Consider the following 10991-nt stretch of genomic DNA (forward strand, 5'->3'; position numbering starts at 1 on the left):
ATGCCAACTCCTTTGCTTCACTAAACTAGGGATCCCCAACAAGGGGCTCCTCACAGAGGGCAGACAACCTTTCTAGTGGGAGTGGCTGAAATGCCTCCTGAGGTTCCTTCCTGTCCGGGCACTCCAGGACTCTGTGTTCCTCCTGCCTCAGAGAACTTCTGTTCCAAGGGTTGTAACCTGCTGGGTCGCTGACCTTGAAGGGTGCGGAGGAGCTGGAAATCATGAGCACCCAAACATCATCTGTAGGCTGAATGAACGCTGTGACTCAGAAAGATGGAACTATTTTTCATGTGTATGTAGATGCTATCATGATTTATTTAAAAGCTTTACTGAATTCAGAGTAGCTTTTCTTCTTAATCAGCAACACTAAAAATTGCAACTTCTAATAACTGGGGGTGGGGGTGTTATAGAAAATATTTTGACATTGGAAAGGGGTCGCAGGCTTGAAATGGTTGGGGATCTATCCCACTGGGCCCTGAGTTCGCAGATGAGGAAGCGCTCACCCTACTTAGGAGAACAGATAAAAGCCGGCATGTATTTTGCACACACCCCCATTTGTACCCTCAGGGAAGCTAAATGGAGTGCTCTTCTGAAAGGTTAAACATTCTCCTCCCCTCCACAATAATTTCCTTGTTAAACTCTTTCTCAGCAGCTCCTTCAAAGATAAACAAATTGTCACAAATTCTGTATAACCGTGGGGGTCTAAATTAATGATTAATGAGGTGTTTCTATTTGAGATCTGGAAACCATCTGACTGAAATGCAGATTTAGCCAGATTTCAAATGAATGCATTCTGAAAATCAGAAAGAGAGGAGCGATTCTGGTGTTTCTGTTCCATGTGCAGAGTCCAGGAGTATGCAAAGCACAAGTAGCTGCTCAGAGCTCCCCACCCACTCCCCCCAGCCCACTCCCCCATCCCCAGAGACCCAATCAGCGCCTCAGAAGTCTCCACACAAACTGGAGTCTGTGCAACACCAGGGCTGCAGAGCTCAGCGATCATTTCAATTCATTCTCCTCTGGGAGATTCAACCTAGAGCGGAGAAAGAGCCTGCCTAGGACATGGCATTGACATATGCGGAGAGTCAAAAGTGGAACAAGCATCTTCTTCCAAGTGGGGTTTGGGCCAATCAGGCATCAAATAAAGAAATAAAAAATGGGACACAGAGCTCCAGAAGGCATGGAGTCTGAATGCCAGCTGTAGGGGATGCCCTGCCTTGTCTTAATTCTCTCTGTGGCCCTGACTCATTACTTGGGCCACTCCTATAATCTCCAGCATTCTCCCGAGAGAACCTCCTGACAGCGTCTTCAAACTCATTACACCAAGAGTATCAAAAGATGAGGCCACCTGGATAAGAGAAGATTGTTTCTCTGCTCCCTTTTGACCCATGTGTTGGGAGAGAGAGGTAACTTGGATCACTGCTGTAATCTGTGAGATTTTAAAATCCTCATGGAGAGAGAGAGAGAGAAAAGAACGAAAAGAAGGAAGGAAGGAAGGAAGGAAGGAGAAAGGAAGGGGGGAAGAAAGAAAGAAAAGAAAAAAGAAGAAAAGAAAGAAAGAAAGAGAGAGGGAGGGAGGGAGGGAGGAAGGAAGGAAGGAAGGAAGGAAGGAAGGAAGGAAGGAAGGAAAGAAGAAAGGAAGGAAGGAAGGAAGGAAGGAAGGAAGGAAGGAAGGAAGGAAGGGAATTCTCCTTGTCTCACTTCACTCAGGCGCAGTGAAGAAAGGAACCGTCACCACATGGGGGCAACTCATCCCCATTAACTTTAATGGGACTTTCCTGGGATCTCTCTGAGGACAGATCCCAAAGACATATGCTTATGAGATGACTGAGGGAAAATCAATCCTGCTGCAGTGGTTATTAGGCCGACTCCATTTGGAGTGACAGAGGTTAACATATTGGGCACCATCTGATTTAGGGCATTAATAATTAAATAAGAAAATGCCCCTGGTTTCACTTCAGGGGAAGAGTCCATGTAAATAGATCTGCTGATTCTCTTCCCTCTGGTCCAGCTCTCTACATATTAGAGAGCAGAGGAAGTTGCAGAGGTGGAAAATTTTCTTTCCTTATTGGGCACCATGGCTGCTTTACCCCTGATGAACTGGGCAGGGGGGATAAAGGGAAGAAAAGTGCCCAGGAGGCGTACCTCTCACACCTGCAGACATGGTGTTGTCAGCCCACGTGGCCACCCACAGGCCACAGCCCAAACTGAGCATTCTTGGCGCACCACCTGCCCTGGCCTGGGCCGTGCAAAATGCCATCAGCTGCAGTGCACTTGAAGATGCTCAAAGCCGCAAGGGATTAAGTCCCACTGGGGGCGCTGTGAAAGCCTTTGTGGAGTGGGTGGGACTTGGACTGGATGGCATGTGCAAAGGTGGAGGTTAGAGAAAGGGCATTTCTGGGGCAGGTCCACCCAAGCAGTGCGTGGAGGCAGGAATGTACAGGAACTTTGGAGGAACCAGACAGCAGAGAGCTTGCACTGCAGTGCAGTGGTGGGCAGCATGGGCACCTCTGGAAGGCATTCTCTACATCTGGGTTCTGTGGAACACTAGCCCTAGGAGACGCTGATAGAAATCTCTCAGATGAATGTCTCCAAGGGTGAATGTCTCCAAGCTTGGGAAATGCTGCTTGCTGTGTCCTCATCCTAAATATTCAGTCTAAGCATTTTAGCATAGCTTAGGCTCTGAGAAGACCCAAAATAAAGAGACCATTTGGCTTTTTGTTTCACCCAATATTTCCCATGGAACTCTTTCTAGTGACACAGCTCTAAGAGTGGCGTTCCTGATGATAGCAGCTTAGGAAACTCTGCTCCCCTCCCTCAACGCCAAGTCTCAAGAAAGTCCTGGTGCATGTCAAGCTGTGCCCTGAGAGTCTGCATGCACTTGTTTATTCTAACACCCAAGAGCCTCCTATGCCTGGCACCTGGTGTTAAAGGAAAATGCCATCAGGTAGATTAAGGGACACTGGCATCATAGCAAAGGATCCCTCCTCCTGTCCAGGGCTTCTGCTCCAGCCTGGGTTGGCTTTGCTGGCTGAGCAGGTCTTAGAGATGGCAGTATCCTCTGGAGGCCCCTGCCTCTGCCTGGGACCCTGCCATCACTAGCACCAGCACCTATGGAGGCGTCTCTGTCTCCGTGGCAGCACACATCTGGCCAGACACTAATTGCTCACATTAGCCAAGATGCATAAATTGGGGCAGAGGGCAGACAGACAGATGGCCTCAGCCCTAGGATCAGCTGTTACGACCTCAAGGTCCATCTGTGCAAAAATCATACCCCACCTGTTTCACTTCCACCACTGGCTTCATCCTCCTGACTGTGCCTAAATCTTGGATGCTGGAGCCTGGCTCATGTGCCTGCAGCCTGCTCTCTGTCCATCCCAGTCCATATTCCCGTGATCCTTTGCTTCTCAACATATTTGCACTGGCAGCAGGAGTGCCAGCAGTCAGACACTATTTTGTGGGCCCAGGGAAGTTCCCACTCCCACAACAAAGGGGATCTATTATAGTGGCTGTTTAGAATGCTGTGCTGAGGAAGTGGGGCTGAGTGGGAAAGCATGTCAGGATTGATTAGTAATGTCTGTCTTGAACTCTGGGGAGGGACAACACAGGTGCCATGCATTGTGCCTATACTGCTAAACAGGTGTTACCACTTTGGAAATTTCTCCCCTCCTATATTTACCACTTAGATATGGCCTTGGCTGTTCCCTCTGGACCCTAGGACCTAAGGATTATTTCCTTCCCCTCGTACCATGCCACTAGAACATATACTTGATGAGGGCAGGGGTTTCCATCTGTTGTGTTCACGGCTATGTCCCCAGCTCCAAGAGCATTGCCTGCACATGCAGGGGCTCAACATCTTTGTCAATTGACTACTGACTCTACAGCCAACCTCCACCCCAACCTCTCAACCATCCCAAGCCTCAGCATCAGCCACATTGCTTGTGTCTGGCCTGAGAGAGGACATCAAAGATCCATCCCAACAGCAGGTCACACCGCACAAGGCATTCCGTGTTGTGTTAACATTGCACTTGCAGAGACACCAATCTGGTGGCATCAGATACTGTACAGTAGGCGCCCAGGACATCCTGAGAGCAATTCAAAGACTCCTGCCTGGACCACCTCATCAGCACCAGTGCATGTCTGCTCCCCACACTAGCACAAGGCAGGCATTGAAGCCCAGGCAATAGTTCAAGCTGCAGTTGGGGACTGGGTGTTCCAGACGCCTCATGAAAAGGCGCTTTCAGGTCTGAGAAGCAGCAGAAGCAAACCCCAAACTGGAGCTGATAAAGCAAATGCCTCACATTTCCCCCCGGCATGTGGATGGAGAGAGAGCTTTCTATCTTCTATTTACAGAAGATACACACACACTTCTCTACTTTTTTCTGAATAAAACAAAAAGCCAAGTTTGCACACAATGGGGCAAATGCCAAGGTTATCGCCCCGTCTAGTGGCCTTCCTCTTCCTCTGCCCCGGCTCTCTCAGCTGGCTCCCAGTCCCCAGCCCTCTCCATTTACTGGCCTTGCTAGGGCCTGATTAGTGCAAGATGAAAAGAGGAGTTGGATCAGCCCTCATAATTAAGAAGCTTCGTCCTTTGCCTTGATGAAGTCTCCTGCCCTGCAGCAATCCCACCAGGGGTTGGGTTTATGTTGAATGCTTTCTAATCTTCCTGTACTTAAAAAAAAAAAAAAAGTTTTAAAAATAAATCCACAGCTCTTAATCTCCAAGAGAGTGATTCCCTGACTGCAGGAGCACAGCAAAAATTCTCAGTGCCAATGTGGAGTCCCTGCCAGGTGCCTGCCCCCTGGGATAAATCAGAGGGGATTGGAGTCACCTCCTGAGACAAGTTAAATGTACCCCTCCAAGTCCCTGCTCCACCACCCTGATAAATTCTGCTTTCTGCTTGCCTGGGAAGCCTCGGGCTACAAATCCTGAAAATGGTACCATGAGGGTTGCAGCCACCATTCATCAGGGTCAAGAGACTGTCCTGTCCCCTGCACTCTCAAGCCCAGCAGAGAGCAAGTGGCCCTGACATCAGTCAGGCCCGGAGAGAAATCACAGCCTATCCTGGAGCAGAGCGGTAGAAACCGCCAAACTAATAAAGCACCAGCCTCCCTTCCACAACAGGCGCAGCCTCTGAATTCTAGGTCCCCAAACTGCCTCCTGCCTGCCCTGACTCCCAAGCAGGCAGCATCTGCAGCCCCAGCCTCCAGCCCCTCTGAAGATGAAGGGAGAAAACTTATCTATGTTCTTAGGTCATTCCATTTCTCACAAAGCAATTATCTCCATCTTTCCATTTCTTTGCAAATCAGGACACATTCAGCTGACCAACCTGGATGCTTGCCTGGCCCCTCCCCACCCACAACCTGCCCACTCCTGGCCTTCTCAACCGCCCTCTCCCACCTCCTCCCAGGGCTATGGAGTTCTCATAACTGTAGGTATCCCTCATGCCCTGCATTAAATCATGGCGACATCCACAAAACCTCTGAAGACAAGTCAGCCTCCCAGGGCCCTTCAGCTCCATGGGGATTTGTCTCCATCCCTGCCCCCTTAAAGAAAACATTCCTTAAACAACAAGGTGCAGCCACAGGGGCCCAGGGGGGAGAAGGGCGCAGAGGGAGGGAGTCCTAGAGAATCCCTGGAAGGCCAAGCCTCTCACGGGAGCTGAACTGTGAGGATGATGGGCTGGACAGCAAGCCACATGGTGTCAGAACTGGCACCGAGACAAACCTGGGAGCAGAAAGGGTCCAACACCTCATCTCCCAGAAGGGGAAATTGTTCCCTGAAAGGGAGGTGACTTGCTCAAGGACACACAAAAACTTGGTTGCAGTCTTCATGTGAAGGGAATGGTAGAGTCCACCCGACCTGGGTTTGAATCCTGCCCTTGCCTTCCTGGCTGCATAACCCAGTGGAGTTGTTTACCCGCTCCAGGGCTGAGTGTTTCACGTCTTGCACATCAAGGAAGACCAACTTCAAGGGCTGTTAAGATAGTACATGAGAATGCAGGTAACGCGATTGGCCTAAGGTCTGGCACATAGATGGTACCCAATGAACTATTAGTTTCCTTCCCATCCACATCCTTCACCTCAAAGACTCTTCTAACTCTGTAATTTTAGAGTTTCTAAGGAACTGGAAGAAAAAAAAGACCTTGATAGAAAAATCCTCTGCTGTAGAATCTAGGCATGGCTGTATGTTTTGGGGGACTCCTGGATCAGTCTTAACTGTACAATTATCAAGACAGATCTCATCTTTCATCCATCCCTTCAGCAAACATTTATTGAATGCTCACCAGCCGCTGTGACACAGAGGAGACTCAGGCAGGGCCCTGCCCCAAGTCCCTGAACACTTGCTGGAGGGGAGGTGGGAATGGCTAGGAGAGGGTAGTAGATCCAGGATGTGGCTTAGCACCAAGGCCTCTCCCTGCAGGAAGCCTCTGGCCAGTGTGATGGGAAATCAGAGGCCTTTGCAGGAATTGATGCTAATGTCCCAGCAGGTCCCCTGCATGTTGAGTCTGGCCCATCTCCATTCTAGATGCCTCTGGATCCACTCTTGATCAGGGCCGCCTCTGAAGGGAGAGAGAACCTTTCACAAGCTCACCCAGCCTCCCAACTCCCTCCTGTCGGGGCTCAGAAAGCCATACTTCCCCTACCCTTGGGTCTCCACTATTGAATTCAAAGTCAGTACCGGTTCCTCTATGCCTCCTAAGTCACTACCTTGCTGTGTGACCCAGGAAAGGTTGCTTAACCTCTCTGAGTTTCACTCTGCTGGTGCACAGGGTGGGAGTCAGACTACATTATCTCTTGGACCCTTCTAACTCTGTAAGCTTACCTACGAAGTATCTCCCTTCCCTGCCCTTCCCTTCCTCATCTTCTCCTCCCTCTTCACCCCTGCACTTCAGGTTTGCGCCATCTCCCAGCTGCAGGGAGATAATGCAGGGGAGGCAGCAGAATTGAATTCTAGTCTTTGATCCTGGAAAACTCATTTAACTGCCCTGAGCCTCCTTTTCCTCTTTTACAAATAGGAAGGATGAGAGAACAACAGTTCCTTGCGAGGATTAAACAGATAATGCAGGTGGTGCCCTGCAAACTGCAGCCCAGTGGTGAAACGCGGAGATTAGTATTGTTGGGATGGTCGGGACCCTTAGTTGCTGCTCACCTCTCTGTCTAATCTTCAGCACCCTTTGAAGATGGGCCTCTTTCGTGTGCTGCGTTCCAGCCAAGAGCCCACACTAGGACAGGATCTCTCCCACCACACCTCAGGAGCCACCTCTCCCCAGTCACTAGACCCCCTGAGTCTGGGGATAAACAGAAGAGCCTGGCTGTCAGCCCACAGACATGGGCATCAGACAAGGGTAGCCTCTCCAGGTTTCCTTAGAGAACCTTCCCAACTGACCTAGGCCAGGGGATTCTGAAGCCAGAAACCAATTGTCTCAAAGTTTGAAGTGCCCCACACGTGTTCTAAAAAGAAGGTTGTCAATATAGGTAAACATGTTTTGACATATATCTTTAACCCAGCATTCCATTTCTGCAATTTCGTGTTTAAAACCTGGCCAGGGCCAAAGACAGGTTCAAGAATGTTTGTTGCATTCTCTTGATAAAGAGATATTTGAGCCGGGCACAGTGGCTCAGGCCTGTAATCCCAGCACTTTGGGAGGCCAAGGCAGGCAGATCACTTGAGATCAGGAGTTTGAGACCAGCCTGGGCAACATAGTGAGATTCCCGTCCCCACAAACAATAACAAAAAAAAAAAAAGCCAGGCATGGTGGTCTGTGCATGTAGTCCTAGCTACTAGGGAGGCTGAGGTGGGAGGATCACTTGAGGCCAGGAGGTTGAGGCTGCAGTGAGATGTGAGCATCCTACTGCATTCCAGCCTGGGTGACAGCCAGACTCTGTCTCCAAAAAAAAAAGAGAGAGAGAGAGAGAGAGATGCTTGCTGCAGCACTGAAGCAACCTAAATGCTCATGAATGGGGCCTTTGATAATAAATTCCACCCTGTCTATATAACAAACTATTATGCAATCATTAAAAATACTGATGTGGAAAAGTATGGAAGCCCATACACCAGGGCATTAATAATATTGGTCATCTTCTGGGAAAGGGATGGAAGACTTGTGCTTTCTAAGTCAAACATTTTTGTTATATTAGTGTTTCTTACAATGAGCATTATCATCACTATAGTCAGAAAAGCAAAGATATTTTAAGACTAATATGTGTAAGTTCACCGACATGGGAAGATGACCCTAAAGTCTTATTATGTGAAAAATGCAGGTTACCAAGCAGCATGAACATTATGATCACATGTATATAAACTGCGTGTGCATGGGCATACGGTGTGTGTGCGGACAGCGAGGGGGCAAGGACAGAAAGATGCTCAGAGGGTGTTAAAAATGTTAACAAAAATGTCTGGATAACGACATTTTAGGTGACTTTCTTTCTTTCTTTCTTTTTTTTTTTTTTTTTGAGACTGCGTCTCTGTTACCCAGGCTGGAGTGTGGTGGCACCGTCACAGCTCACTGCAGTTGTGACCTCCCTGGGCTTACGAGATCCTCCCACCTCAGCCTTCCAAGTAGCTGAGACCACAAGCTCACACTACCACAACTGGCTTTTTTTTTTTTTTTTTTTTTTTGTAGAGACAAGGTCTCAGTGTTGCCCAGACTGGTCTGGAGCTCCTAGACTCAAGTGATCCTCCAGCCTCAGCCTCCCAAAGTGCTGGGATTACAGGCATGAACCACCAGGCCTAACCAACTTACTTTCTTCTCTATACATTTTCAGTATTTTCAAACACCAGCCAGGCATGGTGATGCATCCCTGCAGTCCCAGCTACTGAGGAGGCTGAGGCAAGAGGATCTCTTAATCCTCAGAGTTTGAGGCTAGAGTGAGCTATGATTGTGCCACTGGGTGAGATCCAACCTATGTGAGACAGCAGGATCCTGTCTTAAAAATACATTTGTTTTAACCACCATAAAGCCACCTTCATTTTGAAAACAGAAAAGGGAGGGCCCTATGGGCAACTCATCCACAGCTTACCCTCCTCCAGGCCCAGATTCTCCCCCTGTGCTTCTTGGGGCACATTTCCCCAAAGAGCAGGGGTGCACAGAGGGCTTGAGCCCTAAGCCTGCTACCCCTAGGGACACAGGCCACTTGGGGGAGCCTCCCAGGCAGCCTTGAAGCCATCTGGCTGCGGCGAGATTGCCATCATGATGGTGTGGCATGTGTCCACGCTGTGATGGTGTACTCATGCTATGATGAAAAACATTATACCGTTTCAAAGACCCAAAATGATCTCATGACACAGAAAAGTAGATGGATAATGTAAGATTTTGTCAGCTCTATTCAGAATAATAAATGAGTCAGGTATTCAAATTTTTAAAGCAATTTATTGAGGCCCTTTGTCCATGACACTGGTAACTTCTGGCTTGCAGCCCGGTCGGGTCACGGCCGGCACTTCACCTCTCTCCTCTGCGCTCACACTGGCTCTGCTCCTCCCTAGAACAGCAAGAACAGGGAGCCCTGGAATCTCAGGGGGTTTCCGGGTCCTAATCCCAGCTCTGCCTCTTACCAACTGTACGGCCTGAGGATGGTCATTTAACCTCCAGGGCTCCCAGCTTCCTCATCTGCAAAATGGGGTTAGTAATAAACCTGACTCCCAAGGTTGAGATGCCAAAGAGACACAGGTTATGAGAAAAGTCTGTGAACAGCACAGCCCCAGGGAAAATATCAGCATGGTTGGGTTTGGCATTGTCCTCTCTGATGGGGTGTATGGGGTGCAGTACAGACACATCTGGGGGTGCACAGGGAGAATGAGTGTATTAGGGTCCTGGGCCTGATAAGGACTGCCTCCCAGGGGTGGGCAAGTCTGCCAGAAGGGAAGAAAGGAACTGAAGGTGAATTTCAATAAGTTTGCAATTTGGCCCAGCCCAGGCCCTGCTGACCTGCAGTCTAAGCTAGTGATGATTCCAAGTCTGGACCAGAGGCCAATTTGGCTGCATTTCTGGCCTAGACTGTGTCTGACAACCATCTCACAGCCACATGCATTTGCAATCAAATAATTCTTCTGAACTCTAATTTCCTGGAGGAACAAGAAGCTCACCCACCTTCCAGAACTTCAGCACCCTATATGCCCTCCCAAAGGAAAGACCCACTAAAAGACAGTACTGTGGCCGATCACAATCTGCCCCTCATCTCCCCAGGTTTAATTTAGAAAATGACACATAAGTCCCAGAGTCATTGTGTGCCTGGCCTGATTATTCGTTGTTTATTTCAGTATTTTCCAGGAAATTGTTCATTAAGGATAAAAGCACCTGCTTACTGTAAGAGAGCATTACACAAAGACCCTGTCGTGGGAGCCCGGGAAGAGCATTAATTAATGAAGTGAAACCGAACAAACATGCTATAAATTAAAGGTCTGAAAAGAAATGCCTGGCATTTAGTGGATTATGAAAGAAGGATGAAATGAAACATCATATTTTTAGACCACAGTGGGGTAAAAAAAAAAAATGGGAGGGAGAAAATTACAAAAGGTGGCCGAGGTAATGATCTATTTCTGGAGCAACTAAAGCCTGTGCTTCCATTAAGAGAATTATCAATCAATTCTGTTTTGTCTGGGGGCATATACGCACTGTGTGTGCTAAATTAAAAAGCTTAACATGTCAGCATAGTTTCTTCTGAGGGTTCCGTGGAAGAATGCCGACTGAAGCATTTAGGCTTCAGAGAGGCAGGGCAGGTTATGAGGAGGAAGTCGGGGGACTTGAGCCATGTCACTAAGTCAGGCCCAGCAGGGCACAGGCCACCCTGAGCACCAGTGTCGAGAGAAAATGTAGCCAAACTCCAATTAACTGGAACCTTCAGTTAATTGGAAGGTGGCCAAAACAGCCGGCCTCACTCCCTGGTGCCAGTCAGGCTCAGTCCTCACTGGTGCATTTCAACCAAAGCCAGTGAGGGTTTTTTCCCCCCTTCTGTAGAGCAGCTTTTAGGGCTAGCTTCTGATAACTTATTCAG

General features: G+C 48.8%; 1 protein-coding gene across 2 annotated transcripts in view; it reads right to left on the reverse strand.

The window, feature by feature from the left end:
- MEGF11 (multiple EGF like domains 11) overlaps positions 1–10991 on the reverse strand; it is a 383043-nt gene that overhangs the window by 251289 nt on the left and 120763 nt on the right. The gene's annotated exons all lie outside the window — the stretch shown is intronic.

This window comes from Macaca mulatta, chromosome 7 (assembly GCF_049350105.2).
Source record: "Macaca mulatta isolate MMU2019108-1 chromosome 7, T2T-MMU8v2.0, whole genome shotgun sequence".
Lineage (NCBI taxonomy): Eukaryota > Metazoa > Chordata > Mammalia > Primates > Cercopithecidae > Macaca > Macaca mulatta.